Source organism: Lycium barbarum, chromosome 10 (assembly GCF_019175385.1).
Source record: "Lycium barbarum isolate Lr01 chromosome 10, ASM1917538v2, whole genome shotgun sequence".
Lineage (NCBI taxonomy): Eukaryota > Viridiplantae > Streptophyta > Magnoliopsida > Solanales > Solanaceae > Lycium > Lycium barbarum.
The window spans coordinates 106,547,607-106,572,355 of record NC_083346.1 but is presented as its reverse complement, the minus strand read 5'-3'; positions in this window follow the sequence as shown (position 1 = coordinate 106,572,355).

Here is a 24,749-nt window from a genome sequence, read left to right as displayed (position 1 = left end):
TTCTTCTTCTGCTCCATCAGTTGCACGCCCTGGAGGGCGAGGTATTTCAGCACCGGCAGGACGCAGTCGAGGCCGCGGTGGCACTTCAGGTTCTAGCGGTCCCTCGAACCGCATATATGCTTTGGCCAGCCGCCAGGATCAGGAGGCTTCGCCAAACGTCATCACAGGTACATTGCTGGTTTTCTCCAGATCTGTATATGCATTGATTGACCCTGGCTCTACTTTATCATATATTTCCCCGCTCGTTGCTAGTAAGATTGGGATAGTGTCTGAGCCTATAGAACCATTTGAGGTAGCTACGCCAGTTGGGGATTTTATTATAGCGAGACAGATTTATAAGGATTGTTCTGTGACCATTTATGATCGTAGCACTAAGGCTGATTTGATAGAGTTAGACATGCTTGAGTTTGACGTCATTATCGGCATGGACTGGTTGTCTTCCTGTTATGCTAATGTCGACTGCCAGAAAAAGGTAGTCCGTTTTCAGTTTCCAGGGGAACCAGTCATAGAGTGGTTCGGATCTACAGCATCGCCGAGGGGTAAGTTTATTTCATACCTCAAGGCTAAGAAGATGATCCAGAAGGGGTATATCTATCATTTGGTTCGTGTGTACGATACTGCCGCGGAGGTACCTGCCCTTCAGTCTGTTCCGGTCGTCAGCGAGTTTCCAGATGTTTTCTGACGAGCTTTCTGGCCTTCCGCCTGAGCGGGAGATTGATTTTACTATTGAGTTGATGCCGGATACGCAGCCTATATCTATTCCTCCGTACAGAATGGCACCAGCTGAGTTGAAGGAGTTGAAGGAGCAGCTGAAAGATTTGCTGGATAAGGGCTTTATTAGACCCAGCACATCACCCTGGGGAGCGCCGGTACTATTTGTCAGAAAGAAAGATGGGTCATTGCGGATGTGTATCGACTACCGGCAGCTGAATAAGGTGACTGTTAAGAATAAATATCCCCTCCCCCGGATTGATGATTTGTTTGACCAGCTGCAGGGTGCTAGACATTTTTCAAAGATAGATCTGCGTTCTGGTTACCATCAGGTGCGAGTACGGGAGTCAGATATCCCGAAGACTGCTTTCAGGACTCGGTACGGGCATTATGAGTTCAGAGTTATGTCTTTCGGGCTGACTAATGCTCCAGCAGTATTTATGGATCTGATGAACCGGGTATTTCGGCCTTTCCTGGATATGTTTGTTATTGTGTTTATTGATGATATCCTGATTTACTCGCGATCAGCCGAGGAGCATTCAGATCATTTGAGGACGGTACTTGGCATCCTCCGTCAGCAGAAGTTATATGCTAAATTCTCTAAGTGTGAGTTCTGGTTGACTTCTGTGGCATTCTTGGGCCATATTGTCGGCGCAGACGGTATTCGGGTAGACACGCAGAAGATTGAGGCTGTGCAGAATTGGCCCAGGCCTACTACACCGACAGAGGTGCGTAGTTTTCTTGGATTGGCTGGGTATTACCGCAGGTTCGTGGAGGATTTCTCTTCTATTTCAGCACCACTGACGAGGCTTACCCAGAAAGCAGCAAAATTCCAGTGGTCGGATGCCTGCGAGCGCAGCTTTCAGATGCTGAAGGAGAGATTGATTACAGCACCAGTTCTGGCTCTTCCAGAGGGATCTGACGGGTATGTTATCTATTGTGATGCCTCTGGTATTGGGATAGGATGTGTATTGATGCAGCACGGTCGAGTCATAGCCTATGCTTCCCGACAGCTCAGACCGCACGAGAAGAACTATCCCACTCATGATCTTGAGTTGGCCGCGGTGATTCATGCTTTGAAGATTTGGTGGCATTATTTATATGGGGTCCATGTTGATATCTATACGGACCATAAGAGTCTCCAGTATATTTTTAGGCAGAAGGAACTAAATTTGCGGCAGCGGAGATGGCTTGAGTTACTAAAGGACTACGACGTTGATATTCTGTACCATCCGGGGAAAGCCAATGTGGTAGCTGACGCGCTTAGCCGCAAGTCCGTGGGCAGTCTGGCTGATGTTCCATCTGATAAGAGAGATTTGGTTCGTGATATTCATCAGCTGGCCAGCCTCGGAGTCCGTTTGGTGGATTCTGGAGATTCTGGGATTTCTGTCCGTCCAGTTGCTGAGTCATCTATTATTCAGGAGGTAAAGCAGCGCCAGTTTGAGGATCCTCTTTTGATTCAGTACAGAGATGTGGCCCTTAATAAAGCAAAGACTCAGTTTGAGATCTCGCCTGACGGAGTATTATTATATGACGGCAGATTCTGTGTACCGGACGTTGCGGGCTTACGGCGGCAGATTATGGGCGAGGCCCATAATGCACGGTATTCTGTTCATCCTGGTTCCACTAAAATGTATCGGGACCTCAGGTGTTTGTATTGGTGGGACGGCATGAAGAAAGATATTGCTGAGTTTGTTAGTCAGTGCCCGAACTGCCAGCAAGTTAAGATCGAGCATCAGAAGCCCGGTGGATTATTACAGGAGATGGAAATTCCAGCCTGGAAATGGGAGATGATTAATATGGATTTTGTTGTTGGATTACCGCGCACTCCACGCAGGTACGACTCTATCTGGGTTGTTGTTGACAGGCTGACGAAATCAGCCCATTTCCTTCCGGTTCAGACTACTTATTCGGCTGAGGACTATGTCAGATTGTATATCAGAGAGATAGTCAGACTTCACGGAGTCCCTATATCTATTATTACTGACCGAGGTACCCAGTTTACAGCAAATTTCTGGAGGTCATTTCAGGAGGGATTAGGGACTCAGGTGAGTCTCAGTACAGCTTTTCACCCCCAGTCCGACGGGCAGGCCGAGCGCACTATTCAGACGCTCGAAGATATGTTGCGGGCCTGCGTTATTGATTTCAGGGGCAGCTGGGATGATCATTTGCCGCTTATTGAGTTTGCCTATAATAACAGTTATCACTCCAGCATTCAGATGGTTCCGTACGAGGCCCTTTATGGCAGGAGATGCAGGTCTCCTATTGGCTGGTTTGACGTGGGCGAGACTAAATTGATTGGGCCAGATGTGATCCAGGAGGCTGTAGATAAGGTAAAGCTTATTCGAGAACGATTATTGGCTGCTCAGAGTCGACAGAAAGCTTATGCAGATAGACGACGTCGACCGTTAGAGTTCCGGATTGGCGACTGGGTATTCCTGATGGTGTCGCCCATGAAGGGTGTCATGAGATTCGGTAAAAAGGGTAAGTTGAGCCCCCGGTACATTGGACCGTATCAGATCGTGCGAAAGATAGGCGAGGTCGCCTATGAGCTAGACTTACCATCCGACTTGGAGGCCGTACACCCGGTGTTTCATGTGTCTATGTTGCGGAAATGTATTGGTGATCCTGCCAGGATATTCCCAGTAGATGACATTCAGGTGACGGAGCAGTTATCTTATGACGAGCAGCCTATATCTATTCTGGATCGACAGGTGCGGAGACTACGCACTAAAGAGGTGCCCTCCGTCAAAGTCCTGTGGCGCAACAATAATCGGGAGGAGATGACTTGGGAGGCGGAGGACGAGATGAAGAAGAAATATCCCCACTTGTTTCCGACATCCGCAGGTAATCTAATTTCTTTTTCAGTTTGTTGTGTTGATTGATAAAATGAATTATGTATGTCATTATTAAAAAGGGACACTCCTGCCTTGATCATAAGACCTTATAAGATTAATTTAACATTCGGGGACGAATGTTCTTAAGGGGGGAAGAATGTTATGTCCCGTGTTTTCGTATAATTGGAAACCGAGAAAACAATTACGACTTGTGTGTTATAAGGACATAATTTGATTTTAGTGAATATGACTATGTTGGTTATGGAATTATTAATGTTAAGACCCCGGGGAAGGCCGAGGATAAATTTGGAATTTCGGAAATTAGTTTCGGGAATTACAAAACGGACTTTTAAGGAATTGGGCCAAGGGATTGGAACACAAAAATTGGGCCCAAAGAGGTGAAGTGGTCGGCCATGGAATGGTCTAAGCCCACTTTAAATGGTCATGTGATTATCACATGACCTATATTGTGGATATATATCAACTCAATCTTAGTAATTATCAAGATCAAAAGCAAAAATCCAAGAACACCCCATGAAAAGGGCTCTCGGCCGAGAATAGAAAAGAAAAAAAAAATTGTGCTAGCTTGTGTTGTGATCCAAAAATCTTAGTTTCTACATAGTTGTGAAGTGCTCAAGACCCTCTTCAACAGGGTATAATTAGTTTGGCACAAGAACTACGTTTGCGACAAGTCGGAAAATCAAGAAAAGGTAAGAATTTTGCCCCTCTAATGTTATAGAATTGATATGAATGTGTTAAGGATTGGAAATAGACGAGAATCCCGTAATTTTGATATAAATAGAAAGCCGTGGGCGTGTGTGTATAGTGTGTATTGGTCGTGAGCCATAGAGAGGAAAATTGATGTGAATTGATCTTGGTTAAGTTGGTATAATGTGTTGTTGTGACCTTTATGTCGTAAATGATTAATTGATAAATGGAATTGGCGTTGAAAAGTGATTTTGGATATTATCGGAAAGTGTATACCTTCGGTATCATTATGTATATCATTGAATATTTAAGGTGCTAGAGACTTTAGATATGAATCTATAATGATGTTAATGAATTCGGAATGAAACGACGTTAGTTAGAATGTTCGTCGTGAATTTTGATGTTTTGAAGGATTATGGAAAATAATGGATTTTTGGTGCAATTTCGTGTATGTCTTGAATTGTAGTTAGGATGTGATTGTATAAGTTTGAATGTGGAAATGAATGCAATTATGTAGATGTAGAATTGGAGCTTTGGAAGTTTGAATGAAAGTTGCCAACTTAGATAACAAAGTAGAATTTTGAAGCTAGAATGGCTTGATTGTTGTTTGTTGACGTGTGGGCTGTTGTGATTGATGTATTTTGAGCCGAGCTAAGCCTCGGGGATGTTAGATTTATAGGGGAAATGCTGCCGAAATTTCGGTAGGCAAAATTGGAGTTAAAGGCATTTTTAAGCCTAAGAATCTCAATTGGTAACTTTGACCATTTGCAGATTTTTGACGAAACGGGACTGGACTTTCGGGAGAGCTTACGACGTCTGTGAGGTATGTAAAGCTTCCCACTCCTTCATTTGGCATATCTTAGTGTGTTAGACGAATATGAGAACTTCCGGAGCATTTCTGCTCCTCGAAACCCGATCCACAGAAAAGTTACTATTCATTCAATTCGATTGAAGCCTAAGGGCTCTATTTTGGCTAGAATGCCACCGCTCGTCCGAAACCTATCGAAATGTGGTCGGGTAACCTAGAAACGACCATGTATGACCTTTGGCATATAAATGTTCGTAAAGATAAGTTCGCCACCTCACTTTGACTCGAGGTGGGCCCGCTACCCTGAAACGCCCTATTTGCCTTATTGGGCTATCTTTGTGAATAAAGTTGGATACGATACTTTCGATTGTGAAATTCCCTCCTATGAGATGTATTTTGAGTATTATAATACGCTAAGTTACGTTTTGAGCTATACGTACTATTTGGAAATGTTTTGTGAAATGAAACTTTATATCGGCTAAGTATCCGACTATTTTGCATTATGATATGACTTATGGGTTTACTTCGTTTTGGAAAACTATTCTGAAGTACGAATTGCATTGGTTTGCTCACGACTCCGCTCGTGCCTTATTATGACTTCGTTCACCGGTTCCCGGGCCGATTTTGATTCGTGCGCCTTATGACAATTCGGCCGTATGCTGTGTTACGGTTCCCGAGGCTTCGCCATAGGGCCGGGTTCCGTTTGGAGTTATGCTGTGATATGGCTTGTGATGCGATACGCTCACCTATGATTATGCTTGTGTTCGGGGATGTACGGAGATTTGAAACCTTCTGGTGTTATGCTGTGTGTGGCGCCAGCGTCGGAGTGGCGACCACGTTCCTAAGCGTTTGCATGATTTATTGCATTATGTATAAGTATATGATTTCGATATAGATTTTGATCTACCCATTTGTACTCCACTTTGACATTTGATTTACTTTCGGTTTTGATCCATATTTCTGTACTCCGTGCTTTACATACTCAGTACATATTTCGTACTGACCCCCTTTCTTCGGGGGCTGCGTTTTATGCCCGCAGGTGCAGATATCGGTGATCCTCCGCAGTAGGCTTCACTTCTTGCTGTTCCGGAGTTCTCCTATTTAATCCGGAGTTCACTTTTGGTACAAACTCTTTTTGCTTTGTATATATTTGGTATATTTGACTATTTGGGTACGGCGGGGCCCTGTCTCGCCATTTGTCTTTGTTTTGAGTTCGTAGAGGCCTGTAGTCATATATGTGGGGCGAGGGTCCTATGTATGTTTGTCTGATTCCGTTTTCTGGTCTTAAGGCAGTCTGTTTGTTATGCCGGCCCCAAATGGCCCTTATGCTTATATTTGCACTTTTGACCGGCGATGTCCATTCCGCCGCTCAGTTTGTATTTGATATGATATTTTGATTTGGCACGACCGCTTAAGACATACTCGATATAAATTATGTTCGATATGATTTCGAAAAATTATGAAATAAGTTTGGATTTGAAAATGAACGTGTGATTCGGTCTGGGTACCCAGGTAGGGTGCCAGTCGCGGCCCACGGGGCTGGGTCGTGACAGAGGCTGTATTTCCTCTTTATGATTTTCCCAAATACAAAAGAGTTGATATCGAAGAACGATCAAAAATGCCAATTAGACTTATTCTTATTCCTAAGTTAGTCTATTAAACGAGGGTTAATGCCCCGAGTCATTGTTATTCAATCTTACCAATTCTAACTCACTTTCCCAAGAAAAGTTAGAATAATAGCTTAGGTTAATGCTTGCAATCATTACCTAATACTAAAACACAAAGATTGAATAAACACCAACAACCATTATGCATCTATCAATAGCAAAAACCATTCACATAATACCCATCATAGGGTCCACAACCTTAGAATTACAATTAGCTCCTCATGCTTTTGTTCAACAAGGAAAGCTCAAAAGATGACATAATGTACTTACAATAGTAATATATGTGAACTAAGGATGATATTGAGGCCTTAAATGCTCCAACAACTTCACAAAATATTTAATGCTAAGAGTTAATGTTCTAGAGAGAAAGAATAATTGGCTGAAAAACCTAAACTTAACTATTTATAGGGCCAAAAAACCGGTCAAAGTTCTGGACAAAAATACCTTTCGCGACATCGTTACGGACCGTAACACGTGTTACGGTCTGTCCTTTTGTTCCGTCCTTTGTTAGCTTGCTATTAGGTCAACCGTTACGGCTTCTTTCAACGAACTGTAACATAGGTTACGGTCCGTATCTTCCAGCGGATCTCGGCTTCAATCTTCAGTGGACAATGCATTACACCCCACGTTACGCCTTGTATCTTGCGTTAAGGACCGTCCTTCTAGTCGTAACATTGACAATACTTAGGCATATTACTGGAATTTCCCTTCAGATTACAGTCTGTAACATAAGTTACAGACCGTCCTTCTGAGCCATCACGTTGATAATCCCTCCTGGAATTTCCTCTCAGGTTACGGGTCATGTTACGGTCCGTAACCCGAGTTACGGAGCGTCCTTTAGTTCCAAGTTGTCCATTTTTTAGCAATTTTCGTCATTTTCGTTCCTTAGTCAACCAACCCTACAAAACATCAAAATAACATAAGAAACGATATAAAAACACTTAAAAACAAGTAAAACCTCTAGTAAAAAGACATCAAATGTGCCGAAATTCACGGCACATCAACACCCCCAACTTAAGCCTTTGCTTGTCCTCAAGCAACTACAACAAGACTCACTACTAACACATGACATCTAGCAAACTAACAATGCCTACGGTGGTTTTGGCACGTACTTCTAGCTCAATCCAAGAAAAATATTGGGCTCTTATCAACGTCCTATTTGTGACACAAGACGCACATTTCAGAACAATTGCAATTCACTATGCAACCTCAATTAATGACATAATCATAATATGAGAATCTCTATGCCAATGAACCTCAATTTTCGGAAAGTCAGTTAATTCGCAATCTACAATCCTTACGCCCTCACATAGACCAAAGAATGTCCCAACACACATATTTACAAGATAAATGGGACAAGAGACTAAAGAGAGCAAAAGACACTCACACTCACAAAGAAATTTGCATACCATACTTGCACATACCATAGGCTTGCCTTTATTTTCAATGCCTTCAACTTTGAACAGTTCGATTATGATCACATTAGGTCTTTTATGGCTTGTAATGTAGGCTTAGGGACGGGTAGGATAAATATTTGGATAATTGTGACTCACCCTCCTTGACACTACGCTTGACTTCATTCACCTTTCTTCCTTTTATTATTGATCCTACAACTCCGGCGTGGATTTATTTACGACTTATTAACTTTTTTTGAGAAACATTTTCAGAAACTTTGTTCTTTTATATATATATATATATATATAACCACACCGAATCATGCACCGCATTACTCACGACTACCCCTAACTTAGGCTTTTGGCCTCATTCTCTACATCTTTCACTTATCACCCCCAATTTAGGCTTTTAGCCTCTTTTATCACTCTTTAGTGTCAAGGAGGGACTTGGTGCCAAATGGGATTATTCAAAGAATGTATAGAGGTTAGTTAACGGATAATCAAAGAAAAAATCTATAGGCTCCAAAAGGGAGACTAGGGATCATTTTATGTACAGGTTAGGCTCATTTAAGATAAACCAGCTTTGGAGTCAATACAAAGAAAACCTAAGATCACTTCACAACCAAACTTTCCTTATAATTCAGGCACGACTAACCGGGCAAGTTCTAGATTACAAGCATCATACACAAATGGATACTAAGAACTCACAACACACTGGAATAAGGATTATTTCACTACTCTGACTTGACTTTCGTTTGAAAATTGCACACATATGGACACCCTTTATTTGCAGTGTCATTAAAAGAACTATACATGCCAATATAAACAACCCATTCTTGATGTACATCACAAAAATTTTAGAGGGAAATCATTGACTTGTAAAACACTTTTATATATGCTAGAAATCACGAACCACCACCACTTAAGTCATCCTTACTTTACTTCAGCTAAACATCCTAAACATGCCAGGTTCAACATAAATAAAACCCTCGGGAAAAGAACACATGGCAAAGAACAGCCGAGAAGGGTTCTAAACACATACTTAACACTACAATTTAAAAAAAAAAATCTTCAGACCAAAACAGGTCCTAAACACAATTGTTTAATACTAATACAACGAAAAATAAAAACAATATTCAAACCAAAACAATACCCTACACCCCCAACTTAGAAACATGCATTGTCCCCAATGCATCTATATAATCAAAACAAAATGTAGGGCCTCCCTAAAGCGTACTAGGCGCTCTGATCTGCTGCAGCATCATGAGGCTAGACAACCTCTGAAGACGGCGCAATGGTGGTGCGCTCAGTAGTGGTTGCCGTATCAGGCTCGGCATCAACAACATCGGTAGCAATCTCTGGCCCAGTCTGTGAGAAAAAGTAGTGTAAGTCGGCTGAATGGGCTGGGCTGAGCTAAAAGTCGCTCCAGTAGTGTCAGAACTCAACCGGGACTCAAGTCTGATCTTCTTGAGTGTTTGTCTCTCATCCTTTCATTCTGAGGTTGCAAGGCATTAAACCGATCAATAGTCTTGAGAATGTCATCAAGATTTGCATCTTCATTCTCGACTCTCTTGCGCTTCCCCTTTGGCGAGAAGTGGGTATCCTCCTCCATATCATCATCTCGAAGTAAACTCTCAACTGGCTGATACAAGTTCTGCACCAGATTTGTTTGGACTTTCGAAATCTGGTCCGTCACAACAGCCACTTCCTGTGCCTTCAATTTTTGCACATCCTCCTTTAGTGTCCGCAACTCACTCCGAACAGTTCCCAACTCCACAACGGGGTGTATATTATTTAGCTCTGTCTTTTTGTTTTCAATACCACCAATCCGAGAGTGGATCTGTAGATGTTCATCAACAATCTTCTCTTTGATCGGCTTCAAAGCTGCATCAATAGCCTTTTTTGCATACAACTTTAGCTCTGTCATGATCTGCTTGATTTGTCTATCTTTTCTATCTGCTTGCAAGACCATTGTCCCAAAATATCTCTGTTGAAATTTATATCTTCCTCGCAAGTTCTGTTGGAACTCCCGGTATGGGCTGAGCCAGTGTCGGACTAGCTCCAGTGGAAGAGGTGAGACCACCCGAAGTAGGTGGAGCTGAAGCTGCCCTGGGCTATAGAGCAGGGTCATAGGTGGAGCATCAGAATCTGTGGGCTGACCCGTATCAGTAGCCTTAGCACCCATAATGGCCAATGGCAGAACATCTGATCCCGTTAGCTCCTCAGGAAAATCAGAAGAAGAGGTAGATGGCATCGTACCCTGGCCCAACATTTCATCTCGGCTTTGTGTGAGGTCATAGATGCTCTTAGCAAGCAAGCTGTTATCGATAAAGGAGGGGGGTTCTGGTTCCGCTCGCAAGCATAAGAATTTGAGCAAACAAGGCTAAACCAGGGAAGTGGCTGGATGTGGGGCTCTCTCCCGAATATCTGCAGCTACCACTCTCCCGATGTTGACCTTATACTTCGACATAAAAGCATCCACAAGCAATGCTCGGTCCGGAGTCAAGTAATTATCTGCCTGTGTGGGGCGGATCCGGAGCTGAACAACGTGCCACTAAAACTTTGCCTCAGGTGTGAGGGTGCGTTTCCAAATCCTTGTGTCGATCGTTAACTTTGGAACTATTGCCCATTCTGGATCGGCAGACCTTGCAATCACTGACGCTACCCATTTTCTGACCGGGAGTGTCTCTTTTTGTGAAACTTTATAGACAAACTCCCCTTCCTCTGCTGCTGTAGGCGCAATATACTCATCACCAAATAATACTTTATTAATGGCAGTTGGAGAGATATCAATCTTCTTCTTGCGCACTATTACCTCATTCATAGCCGGCACTTGAGTCGTTCTCTGCCCCTTTTTTGTGCCTTGAATACAGCAGCCCCATAAGAAGTGTAGAATTCCCGAACAAGAACCGAGATGTAGGACCCCACAGGGTTTTTCAAAATCTCCAACTTATGGAAACGAAGAGTGTCCATTATTCTTGGGTACCCATCGAGGCCTTCAAACTGATGTTCTATTCCTCTAAAATACTTCTCTCCGGGTCTTGCCCGCTGCCCTTCACTAACTAACACCCTTTGTTGTACAAATCTTCAGAACCCTCCACAGAAAATCGGAGGTCCTGCTCATACATAACCTTCATCCGGAGGTCAGTCTCCCTTCTTTCTTGTTCGCGCTCCTCCACAATAGGCTATCTAATAGATGGTTGTGGCCGGTGTGGCGGTGTGACAGCCTCTGTAGGTCTACTGTGGCTCGATGAACTAGAAGAACCCTCCTCAGTAGATGAGAAGGAACTCTCGGATAGTGAGACTGGCCTGCTAGGTGCAGCGGGTTTCTTTATAGCCCTTGTTTATTTAGGCCGATCTTCATCGCGCAACCGTGAGGTAACTTTGCTGGCACCTCGACCCTTTCCTCTGCCAACAACTTTGGGTGTAAAGTTAGTTATGATACACAATAAGCTCATGTTTTGTTGTTTTTAATTTATCTTGAAAGAAATTGCAACATGGTATATACAAAACTCATTATCTAATGCACAGGACTCAAATTAGAACAGGAACCGTAACACGTTCGACGGACCATCAAACTGCATTATGGGCTGTAACTCATATTCTCCATTTATAACATAGGGACCGTAATACATTTGACGGTCCGTCAAACGTGTTACGGTCCTTAACACTTCACCGTAACATGACCCAAATTTCCAGAAAGTTTTGATGGAAACATAGGTGTTACGGTATGGTGTTACAGTCCGTCAAACGTGTTATGATCCATAACGTGACCCAAATTTCCAAAAAGTTTTGATGGAAATCATAGGTGTTATGGTGTGGTGTTACGGTCCGTAACACACGTTACGTCCCGGAACACTGAGCGTCTCGCAAAATTTCAACAGACTTCAACACTTAGCCAAAAACTTTCGTTTAAGCACATGGCCAAGATTTTTAACCTTACGATCCTTGGGTTATGGTGTGATACACCAGTTGACATCCTCACGTACCTCGGGTTACTCAGACTTCACCCGATTTTCTTAAATTTTTCTTTGAAACATGTCATCGAACAGTTGGCGGGCAAACCAATTTACTAGTTTCATAAGTGAAACTTTCAATCGGGATGCCCTCCGACTTAGTGGGAAACAATGCCTTTGTGCCCACAAGTCCAAATTACACAGCAATCATACCAAACCCAACCCCCAGCTTTGTCGATCCACGCTCAACATTCAATGCAACTTCAAAATCTTAACGTCACCAATCATGGCTCACACAAATTTTATTTTCATGAAAGAACCTACGAAACATTCATAATGATGGAAAAGTAGGGAGTTTAGAACATCAACATACCTGATTGTAGAAAGATTCAACTATAATGGAAGAACTTGAGAATTAAAACTTGGCCCTTACAATTAAACTTAGAGACAAACAATTTTGCAAGAGTTGAAAACCTTAAGATGTTATGGGAGAGGGTACAGAGGAGAGAAAGAATTGAGAGAATGGGTATTACAAAGGTGATGGGAATGGGATCATGGGTGTTGGAGTGGAAATGGAAAATGTAACAGTCGGTTAAGGTATTTAAACCTTTGCATACCATTACGCTTCCAAATATGCACTGTGACACGTGTTACGGGGCGTATCACGAGTTACGGTAGATCCAAACGACCCCATTTTCATGTTCATTAATGACCTGGAAAAATGCAACCGACGGACCGTAATGTAATACCTGGCGTAACAGGTGCTAATTTTCCAGTGGTTGCTCAGGTTTTACTCAATGTTACGTTCATCCGTTACGGTCCGTAACCCAATCCGACGGCCCATGTTACGGACCGTAACACTTGTCTCTCATCCTTTAGTGATTTCTACATTTCTACCCTCTTGTTACGCTCCATGTTATGAGCCATAACTCGTGTTACGGCAGCGTAACGTAGAGTGTCCTTTCGGTGCAAACTCCAATACTTACTTTCTTTTTGCCTCCTCTTTCATTAGAATCCTAACACATCAGCAAACATCAAAAACACAAAAGAAAACAAAGGAAATATGATATTTAAAATAACATAAAGCAGTAAATGTGGGTTGCCTCCCACATAGCGCTTGATTTAACGTCGCGGCTCGACGTGGTACCTCTATTGCTAGCTCAGGAACCGTGTTTTATACCTCTCGACCATTTTGCCATCATCAATGCACCAATGATAGTGCTTCACCTTTTGCGCGTTGACTTTAAATGTCCGAGTGTCATCCTCGGTTTTCACTTCAATGACGTTTCCATTTGGGGAAACACTAACAATTTCAAACGGCCCGGACCATCGAGACTTGAGCTTGCCCCGAAAGAACTTTAGGCACGAATTGTACAACAGGACCAAATCCTTTGGCTGAAAATACCTTTTGAGGATCTTCGAGTCATGATAGTATTTCATTTTTTCCTTGTACAATGTTGCACTTTCATAAACATTGTACCTAAATTCATCCATCTCGTTGATTTGAAACAACCTTAGCTTTGTTGCTTCCTGCCAATCCATGTTCAACTTTTTCAATGCCTAAAGGGCCTTATGCTCAAGCTCAATAGGCAAATGATATTCCTTCCTAAATATCAACTTATACGGTGAAGTCCCAACAGGTGTTTTGAAAGCTGTGTGATATGCCCATAAAGCATCATCTAACTTTTTGGACCAGTCAGTGCGATTCACATTGACTGTCTTTGCCAAGATGTTTTTTATCTCTCGATTGAAGACTTCAACCTGACCACTCATCTGAGGATGGTATGGAGTGGAAACCCTGTGATGCGCGCCATATTTTTCAAGAAGATCTGCAAATGGTTTGTTGCAGAAATGAGAACCACCATCACTAATAATGGCTCTGGGTGTGCTAAATCTAGTAAAGATGTTCTTCTTTAGGAAAGCAATGACTCTCCTCCCATCATTGTTGGGCAAGGCCACCGCTTCCACTCACTTAGAGACATAATCTACTGCAACAAAAATATATTTCAGGCCATATGAGCTCGCAAATGGCCCTATAAAATCAATGCCCCACACATCAAAGAGCTTCATCTCAAGCACAATATTCATCGGTGTTTCATGCTTCCGACCTATGGTGCCTTGGCGCTGGCATTTATCACAAGAATGTGCTAGCATATTCGCACCACGATAAATGGTGGGCGAATAGTATCCACATTCTAACACTTTGGCTGTAGTTCTATTTCCACTGTGATGCCCACTAACCGGAGAATCATGACAAGCCTTCAAGATTTCCATCACGTCAGACTCAGCCACACATCTTCTGATAAGGTTGTCTACGCAAGTCCGAACTAAATAAGGCTCATCCCAATAATATTGTCTGCAATCTCTCAAGAATTTCTTCTTTTGATATGACTTCAAATATTCAGGAACAATGATGCTTACCAAATAATTGGCAATAACGGCATACCATGGTGCCACATCACTAGAAATCGCTAATACTCTTTCATCCGGAAAAGTGTCATCAATAACACATCAGTCGGTCTTCCTGCTTCTTCAAGTCTGGAAAGATGGTCAGCCACCTGATTCTCTGACCCATTTCGATCTTTGACTTCAAAGTCAAATTCTTATAGCTACAACACACATCTAATCAACCATGGCTTAGCATCCTTTTTAGGCATCAAATACCGCAAGGCAGCATGGTCAGTGTGAACCACTACTTTGGCACCCAACAAATTGGCTCGGAACTTTTCTAAAGCATAAACAATAGCAAGTAGCTCTTGCTCAGAACTTTTCTAAAGCATGACACTTTTCCCAGTTAAGAACTAGGTTTGTTTCCTCACACCTCTGTAGCACTTGATCAAGATGGTCTAAACATTCATCGAATGAATCTCCCACAACAGAGAAATCAACAATGAAGACTTTAAGAAAGTTTTCAACCATATTAGAGAATATGGACATCATACATCGCTGGAAGGTAGCTAGGGCGTCGCAAAGACCAAATAACATTAGGCTAAAAGCGAATGTCCCATAGGGACAAGTGAAAATAGTCTTTTCTTGGTCTTCCAATGTAATGTTGATTTGATTGTACCCAGAGTACCATCCAAGAAACAATAATAAGACCTTCCGGCTAGCCGATCAAGCATTGGATCAATAAAAGGCATAGGGAAATCGTCATTGCAAGATGCAGTGTTAAGCTTTCTGTAGGTATCAACTCATTTTTTGAATTATGGACAGTTCTTGTAGGTATCAACTCATTTTTCAAATTAGGGACAACAGTGATGCCCCCTTCTTTGGCACACATTGGACTGGACTCACCGATGGACTATTGGCAATCGGGTAAACCACCCCAGCATCTAGCCACTTAATAATATTTTTCTTTACCACCTCTTTCATCGGTGGATTCAATCTTCTATAATGCTCAACACTTGGTGAACTTTTCTCTTCCAACTGAATTCGGTGCTCACAAATTTCAGAGGGAATCCCCTAGATGTCTGCAATAGTCCAACCCAAGGCCCTCAAATGTTTCCTCAAGACTGTGAGAAGTCTTCTCAGGCCCTCATTCAGAAGTGATGACATAATAACTAGAGAGTATTATTTGCTCCAAGAAACTCATATCTAAGATGGGATGAAAGTTGATTGAGTTCTAACTGTGGTGGCTCAATAATTAAAGGTTTTACCGAAAGAGTTATTCGCTTCTCTAGATCAAGAGACAATTTCTTGGGCTCATAAGAGTAAGAACCTAAACCTATAAGTGAGTTCACTGTCTCAATATATCCCTCCATCTCTTCTACATCAAAATTTACCAAGATGGCCGATAATGTTTCACCTAAGTATTCTTCTTCCATCTTGAACTCTACCGCTTCATCCACCACGTCAAAAGAATTAATAACCGAAATACTTTGATAAAGACTGGAAATTTCATACCCTTGCTGGCGTGAAAAGTCACCTTCTCATCATTAACCCGGAATTTGATCTCATTCTTTTCTGAATCCATAAAATCCCTCCTTGTAGCAAGGAAATGTCTCCCTAGAATAATAGGAATATCTTGATCAACAGCACAGTCAAGAATCACAAAATCTGCCGAAAGAAGGAATTCCCCAGTTCGAGCAAGAACATCATCAACCACCCCAACTGGTCTTCTGATCGATCTTTCAGTCATTTGCAACCTCATAGTAGTAGACCTTGGCATCCCCAAACCTGATCTCTTGAAAATCTCAAGGGGCATAAGATTTATGCTAGCCTTGTTATCACACAACACTTTATCAAAATCCTGCTGCCCTATAGTGCAAGGAATGGTGAATGCTCCAGGATCTTCCCTTTTCTGAACCATGGTCTTAGAAATAATAGCACTGACATGATGAGTGATGCCCACAGTGTCGTGTTGCAATGGTTTCTTTTTTTTTTGTTAAGAGATCTTTCTAATATTTAGCAAACCCAGGCATCTCTTGGATAGCGTCCATGAAAGGAATGTTTATCGTCAATTGCTTGAGTTGTTCATAAAATCGCAAGCACTTGCCATCCTCTGTTTTTCTCACTAACCTTTGAGGAAAAGGCAGAGAAGATTTGAACAATTGAGTCAAAGGGCGAAGAGCGCCAGAAAGTTTTGCCTTCCCTTTTTCATTTTTTTTCTCCTTGTGCCTTAGGGTTTTCAAGATTCTGCTTCTCTTCAGCTATAATAGGGATTTCCTCCTCTGTTTTTTCCTCCACAATAATATCAGACACATTAGGTTGTGCCTCTTCTTCAACAATCGGCTCAAGATCAATCACTTTTTTATCAGCACCTTAGAGTATTTTTCCACTTCGGGTACTAATAACAGCTACATGCTCCGCAGAGTTTACCCCACTACTTTTCGAATTTAGAACTGTATCACTTGGTAGGTGTTCACGTTGAGAAGTATGCACTTCTCTGGAAAGGCCTCTGAATTGTGATTCAAGCTTCTGAATGGCAGTTGAATGAGATAGTTGAACCTGAGACATTCCTTTTATTGTACTTTATGCTCTGTCCTGGTTCATTAGCATTTTCTGCATTATGCTCTTCAGCTCAGTAGAATCAATAGTAGCATTGCTAGCAGAGTTGCTAGCTGAATTGTCTCTCCATTGCTGAGAATTTGATGATTGCCCCTTTGGTGGAATATAGGGGTTAGAGCTCTTGTTTCCATAATTGTTGTTATTGTAATTCCCTTGATTGGGATTTCCATGATCATTTATGTTGTAATTGTTACCTTGAAATTGGTGTTGCGGCTTCTGCCATGGGTGATGTCCTGGACCTTGATAATTTTGCCTTTGATAACCCCCTTTGTGACTTGTTGACATAATTAGCATCTTCATAATGTTGTTGCCCCTCTTGGTACATCCCCTTAGGGACTTGATACATCCCTGGTGGAGGAGGTGGTAACTCCTCACAACATTTACCCCCTGTGCATCCTTCTCTGTCAATTTCTTTGATAATAGATCCACCGTAGTTTGCAATTGAGCAAAGGCATGATCCCTCTCATGGTTCTCCTTTGCAACAACAGCTAGTGATGGAATACCATAAGACAAGCTCTCATTATCATTTTAATGCCAAGCTTGATTGTGGGTGGTGAGCTTATCGAGCAAACGTGTGATGTTGACAAATGACTTGTCCATGAAGCATCCACCAGCGGTAGTATTTACAGCAATCTGATTCATTGTATCTAACCCCTTGTAGAACTTCTCGGTGAGAATAGCATCCGGAAACCCGTAAGTTGGAAATTGAGCTATCTAGTACTTGAACCTCTCCCATGCAGAATATAATTGTTCCCCCGGGAGCTGTTTGAACTCAAAGATCTTATCTCGAAGTTCAGCCTTTTGCTTAGTAGAAACCATTTCTTCAAAAATGTATTGGCTAGCTCACTCCAGGTGTGAATACAATTGCTGGGCAGTTTTTCATACCATTCCCGTGCTAGTCCAGCCAAGGAATATTTGAAGACCCGTAACCGAAGTGCACCAGCAGAAACAACACATTGGGATTGTTGAGCGCATACATGCAGGAAGTTCTTGAAATGTCGGAGTGGACAATCCTCCGAAGAATTTCGAAAATAACCTTCAAGTTTCAACAGCTGATAGATAGAGCTATCGATTTTGAAAGTAGCATTTCCAGTCCTAGGAGGGACTATAGCAGAAGCATAATCAGCTTCATTAATGAATTCCGCAAATATACTCTCATCATCCTCTTCTTCCAGTGCAGGTGGGTTCACCTGGCACTACCTTGGTTTCCTTGATTTCGATTGTGTCTTCCTGCTATTTTCACCTGGTTCACTAAAAATAGCAAATAAAGTGTGATGGAATAGAAAAGGTTTTAAAGAAAAGTGCTCAACAATCAGTAATTTCAAGACCGTATTCCCCGGCAACGGCGCCAAAATTTGATACGCTCAAATTACACTTTTTAGTGGCGTAAAGCAGACATTGTCAAATATAGTAACCCAAACAAGGTTGGGGTCGAATCCCACAGGGAATATGGATAGAAAAGGGTACTAATTGTATGCGATACTGGTCTTTAAAGGTTTTAATCCTATTCCGAATAGTTTGGAATATTCGTTTTGTAATATAAACTAATACTTTGACTTGAATTGTAACTAATGCGAGAGAGACTAAGGTTGTGTTTCCCATTTTAATTAGATATTATGCTTCAGGTTTCAATGTCATATACTTCTAATGGTTGTTCTAAGAACTTGCACTTGATCTCTTAAAGACTTCCTAATGTTTCCCAACAGTGAGACCGTATTTCCTCTTTATGATTTTCCCAAATACAAAAGAGTTGATATCGAAGAACTATCAATAATGCCAATTAGACTTGTTCTTATTCCTAAGTTAGTCTATTAAATAAGGGTTAACACCCCGAGTCATTGTTATTCAATCTTACCAATGCTAACTCACTTTCCCAAGAAAATTTATAATAATGGCGTAGGCTAATGCTTGCAATTATTACCCAACACTAAACACAAAGATTGAATAAACACCAAAAACCATTATGCATATATCAACAGTAGAAATCCATTCACATAATACCCATCATAGGGTCCACAACCTTAGAATTAAAATTAGCTACTCATGCTTTTGTTCAACAAGGAAAGCTCAAAAGATGACATAATGTACTTACAATAGTAATATATGTGAAAGAAGGATGATATTGAGGCCTTAAATGCTCCAACAACTTCACAAGATATTTAATGCTAAGACTTAATGTTCTAAAGAGAATGAATAATTGGCTGAAAAACCTAAACTTAACTATTTATGCGGCCAGAAAATGGGTCAAAGTTCTGGACAAAAACACCCTTCGCGGCATCGTTACGGACTGTAACACGTGTTACGGTCTATCCTTTTGTTCCATCCTTTGTTAGCTTGCTATTAGGTCAACCGTTACGGCTTCTTTCGACGGACAGGTTACGGTCCGTGGATCTCGGCTTCAGTCTTCAGTGGACAATGCATTACGCCCCACGTTATGCCCCGTAACTTGCGTTACGGACCGTCCTTCTAGTCATAACATTGACAATAATTAGGCATATTACTGGAATTTCCCTTCAGATTACGGTCCACGTTACAGTTTGCAACATGAGTTACGGACCGTTCTTTAGTTCCAAATTATCCGTTTTTCAGCAATTTTCATTATTTTCGTAATTTAAGGATATGGGGGCTTGTGATAGTGGTGAGGATGCGACCAGTATATGGGATAGGACGGCTAGTTGCATTAGGTTAGTAGCAAGGGAAGTGTTGGGGGTCTCGACTGGTAGTCATGGTCGGTGTCGAGGGGACTGGTGGTAGAATGGAGAAGTTCAAGGGAAGGTGGAAACAATGAAGGTGACGTATGCGAAGTTGATAGAAAGTAAGGATAAGATGGAGAAGTGGACGAATAGGGAAATTTATAAGATGGCGAGGAAGGAGGCGAAGTTGGCGGTTTCGACGGCAAAAACGGCAGCTTTTGAACGCCTTTATGCTGAACTAAAGGAGAAAACCGGGGATAGAAAATTGTTCAGGCTAGCCAAGGCGGGGGAGAGAAGGGCACGTGATATGGATCAAGTGAAGTGCATCAAGGATGAGCATGACAAATTATTGTTAGAGGAGACTCTCATTAGACGGAGATGGCAGTCATACTTCCACAAACTCTTAAATGAAGAAGGCGACAGAGACATTATGCTGGGAGATTTAGAACTTACAGGGAGGCATCACGATTTTAGGTATTGTAGGAGTATTAAGGTTGAGGAGGTTAAGGGCGCTGTTCGTAGGATGCGCAAGGAAAAAGTGACCGGACCTGACGAGATCCCTGGGGAATTTTGGAAGAGCGCGAGCTCGGCAGGTTTGGCGTGGCTGACTAGGTTGTTTAATGCCATCTTTAAGACAGCAATGATGCCTGAAGAATGGAGGTCGAGTGTAATGATCCCTCTATACAAGAACAAGGGAGATATCCAGAGTTGCAACAACTATAGAGGTATCAAGCTGCTAAGCCATACTATGAAAATTTGGGAAAGGGTGGTGGAGATGAAGGTGAGGAGAGGCGTGTCTATTTCAGAGAACCAGTTCGGATTCATGCCAGGACGCTTAACTACAGAAGCCATCCATCTTGTGAGGAGACTGGTGGAGCAGTATAGGGAGAGGAAGAGGGACTTACACATGGTATTCATCGACCTAGAAAAGGCTTACGACAAAGTTCCAAGGGATACCCTATGGAGATTCTTGGAGGCTAAAGGTGTACCTGTGGCGTACATTAGGGTGATCAAGGACATGTATGAGGGAGCCAAAATCAAGGTAAAGACAGTAGGAGGAAACTCAGAGCAGTTCCCAATTGTGATGGGGTTGCATCAAGGATCAGCTCTTAGTTCGTTTTTATTTGCCTTGGTGATTGGTGGATTGACGCGGCAAATTCAAGGTGAGGTGCCATGGTGTATGCTTTTCGCAGATGACATAGTCCTGATCGATAAGACTCGTAGCGGAGTTAACGCTAAGCTGGAGGGTTGGAGACATACTCTGGAGTCTAAAGGGTTTAAGCTGAGTAGGACCAGGACAGAGTACTTGGAGTGCAAGTTCAGTGAAGCACCTCAGGAGGTTGGCGTGGAAGTGAGACTTGGTACCCAGGCCATCCAGAAGAAAAGTAGTTTCAAGTATCTTGGGTCTATTATGCAATGCAGCGGGGAGATTGACGATGATGTCACACATCGTATTGGGGCAACGTAAATGAAATAGAGGCTCGCTTCCGGAGTGCTATATGACAAGAAGGTGTCACCACAACTTAAGGGCAAGTTCTAGAAAGTGGTGGTTAGACCGACTATGTTGTATGGGCCGGAGTGTTGGCCAGTTAAGATCTCTCACGTTTAAAAGATGAAAGTTGCCGAGATGAGAATGTTGAGATGGATGTGTGGGCACACCAGGAATGGCAGGATTAGGAATGAGGATATTCGGGACAAGGTGGGAGTGGCCTCGGTGGAAGACAAGATGGGGAAAGCGAGATTGAGATGGTTTGGGCATGTGAAGCGGAGAGACACAGATGCCCCAGTGCGGAGGTGTGAGAGGTTGGACATGGATGGTTTCAGAAGAGGTAGGGGTAGGCCGAAGAAGTATTGGGGAAAGGTGATTAGACAAGACATGACGTAGTTACAGCTTATCGAGGATATAACCTTAGATAGAAGGGTTTGGAGGACCCAAATTAGGGTAGAAGGCTAGTAGATAGTCTCGTTATCCTTCCTTATTAGTAGTCGCATTATCGCAGTATAATTTCTTGTGCTTTGATTTCTGCTATTATATGTTATTTCCTGTACTTTGATTATCATATTTTATCTGTGTCGCTTTCGTTATTTGCATTTCCATATCGCTTTGAATTTCTTAGCCTTATCTGACCTCCTTTTATGCTTTTTATTGAGCCGAGGGTCTTTCGGAAACAGCCGTCTTATCTTGGTAGGAGTAAGGTCTGCGTACACTCTATCCTCCCCAGACTCCATGTTGTGGGATTTCACTGGGTTGTTATTGTTCTTGTTGTTGTTGTTGTTAATTCCTTAATCAATCAACCCTGCTAAACATCAAAATAACATAAGAAACGATATAAAAACACTTAAAAACAAGTAAAACTTCTAGTAAAAAGACATCAAATATGCCGAAATTCACAGCACATCAGTCTCCCCTATGGTTTCCTGCTGACAAAGGTATTTGAGCACTTCAAGGTTGTCACTGGAACCAAGGGAATTAAGAAAAAAATGTTTTCTTTGGGTACACTAGAGGAGTGTGATATCATGAAAAAAAAATGGGGAGTTGGATCTACCTCTACTATCTCTAGTCTCATTGAGACAAAATAGAAGACTTTGGCTGAAGTAGAGAGACGGCAGGTTGAAAATGCCTTGTTGAAAGCAGAAAATGCTAAGTTGAAGATAGAGAGACCTGGTCCCAGTGGGGTGCAAACAGCAGAGGTTGCTGAGCTGACAGAAGACAATGCCAAACTTTTTTTTTAACAATGCCAAACTGAAGAAGAAGGTTGAAGAACTTCAGGAGGAGCTCTTGGCCACTCATAAAGCTGCAGATGACAAGCTAAATAAGATGCTCGGTGTTTTCAACCCCACCAAACCTGCAAATCCATGATCCCTCTCCTCAACCCTGTCCCTATGTTTGTTGATCCTTCGTTTTGGTCTGTAATGATGATATTGGTACTTTGGCAACTTTATTTTGTATGTTTGTGCTACATTTGACTGCTAAGTTTTCTTTTATTATCTACCAGTTTCAATGGCAATCTCTCTGATTTGTGCATATGCTTCTCCTTAAATATTGCTTTGGTTGCTTATGTTATTATTCATGTTGAGTTGCCCATATGGCCTGAGCTAATATCTTTGAACTTCTTTAGGCTTTGTGCTAATCTTATAATTCTTTTCAATGATGCCAAAAGGGGGAAGATTTGAATTGATGTTAATTGATGATTTGATGATCAATATGATTAACTGATTGATTCTTGATCAATATGACTAATTGTTCTAAGAAAGTTTTGTTAGTTAATCATATGTTGGCAGAGTGGATGAAAAGCGAAAATGTCAACACGATGTTGAGTGCTGAGGGCCACATCCACAGGGGGAACCTGGTCCCAAATGAGCTTGATATGGTTAGCTGAATGTTGCACATGCATAAAAGGTGAAAATGTCAACATGTAGTCGAGGTTCCCTCTGCGGATTAGACCCTCAATCCATAATTTTGATGATTTGACAAACATGCCAAGGACTAGGTCCATAATCAGGTCCCCTGGGCACTGTACGTTACATGACAGATATAAAGCTGTGACACTGTTCCGTCAGGCAGTACCACAGCAGCACAACTACAAGCATACTAAAAACAAAAAGACTAGTGCAACGTCTCTATCCAGGTCACATGCCTCTCACATGATCCCCACATGCTCTCATTTGAGTTCCTATTTAAACAACATGTTGGCATTGTTTAACCCATCACTTAAAAACCTAGAAATCCATATCTATACAAGTGCAACCGCCACAGTTCTATTGGTACTTCAAAGAACAAAGCTAAGACAAGTTCAAGGACCAGATCTCAACAACGGAAGATGCTTTGACTCCTAGAGTTGTCTAGTCTTTGTATTTATGATCTCTACATTGTAAACCTACACTTCTTCAAGAAAGGTTTTGTAGGTATTTTGTTTTTATCAAGCTTTTGTTGTTAACACTTGGTTAGAGTTAATCATAGTGGTATAGAGGTTCAGCTAAAGTTAGTTGAATCAGTTTGGTGCTTGACTAGAGTTCGTCAAGAGTGTGCTTGCAATAGAATTATTATAAGGGGAGATTAGTGGTCTAATTCCTAGGTTGCAAAAGCTTGTAATCTGAAACATTGCTCAGTTTAATAAAGTTGGAAATCTATTGGGGTAGGTCGTGATTTTTAATCCCTTGAGCAAGGAGTTTTCCACGTAAATATCTTGCCTTATTTACTTTGTCTTTCTCTGTAAAAACAGTTCAGGGACCAAGTCCCTTAGACTGTTTTGGTGGACTCATAGGTTCTATCGATTCAAATAATTGGACGAAGGGAATAAATAAAAATGGGTTGGGTAAATAGTTGGAGAACATAATGAGAACGAGTGAACTAATAATTGCTACACCTAGGTGATGGAAGGTAAACTTGCAGCGTCTTCCAAAGTTAGCTATATTTAATTAAATGTACTGGTATAATGTCAACTACTTCCTTTGTTTCAATTTATGTGAATCTATTTTTTTATTAGTCTGTACAAAAAAGAATGACCTCTTTTTATATTTGGAAACATTTTACCTTTATGCAATGATTTATGACCACCACACAAAATATATGTTACTCATTTAGGATCACAAGTTTAGAAGTCTCTTTCTTAAACTCCGTACTCAGTCAAATGAGTTCACATAAATTGAAACGGAAGGAGTACTTTTTAATCTGACTTCGAAACATAATCGATTATTGTTGCTTCGTCTTATGTCATTCTCCCTTTTGATTAGGAGTGGCAATTTTGGCCCAGACCCAATTGACCCGCCCAACCCGCCCAAATTTTCATGGGTTTGAGCATGACATACAATTATGATGGGCTAAGTTTGGGCTAGCCCAACTTAACCCATTTGTCCAAAGTAGCCCAAAGCAGCCCATTACTTTAGCCCAAATTGACCCATTCATTATTAAAAAAATGACATAAACTACCTACTTAAGACTCTTTATTACAAAACATAACTATAATT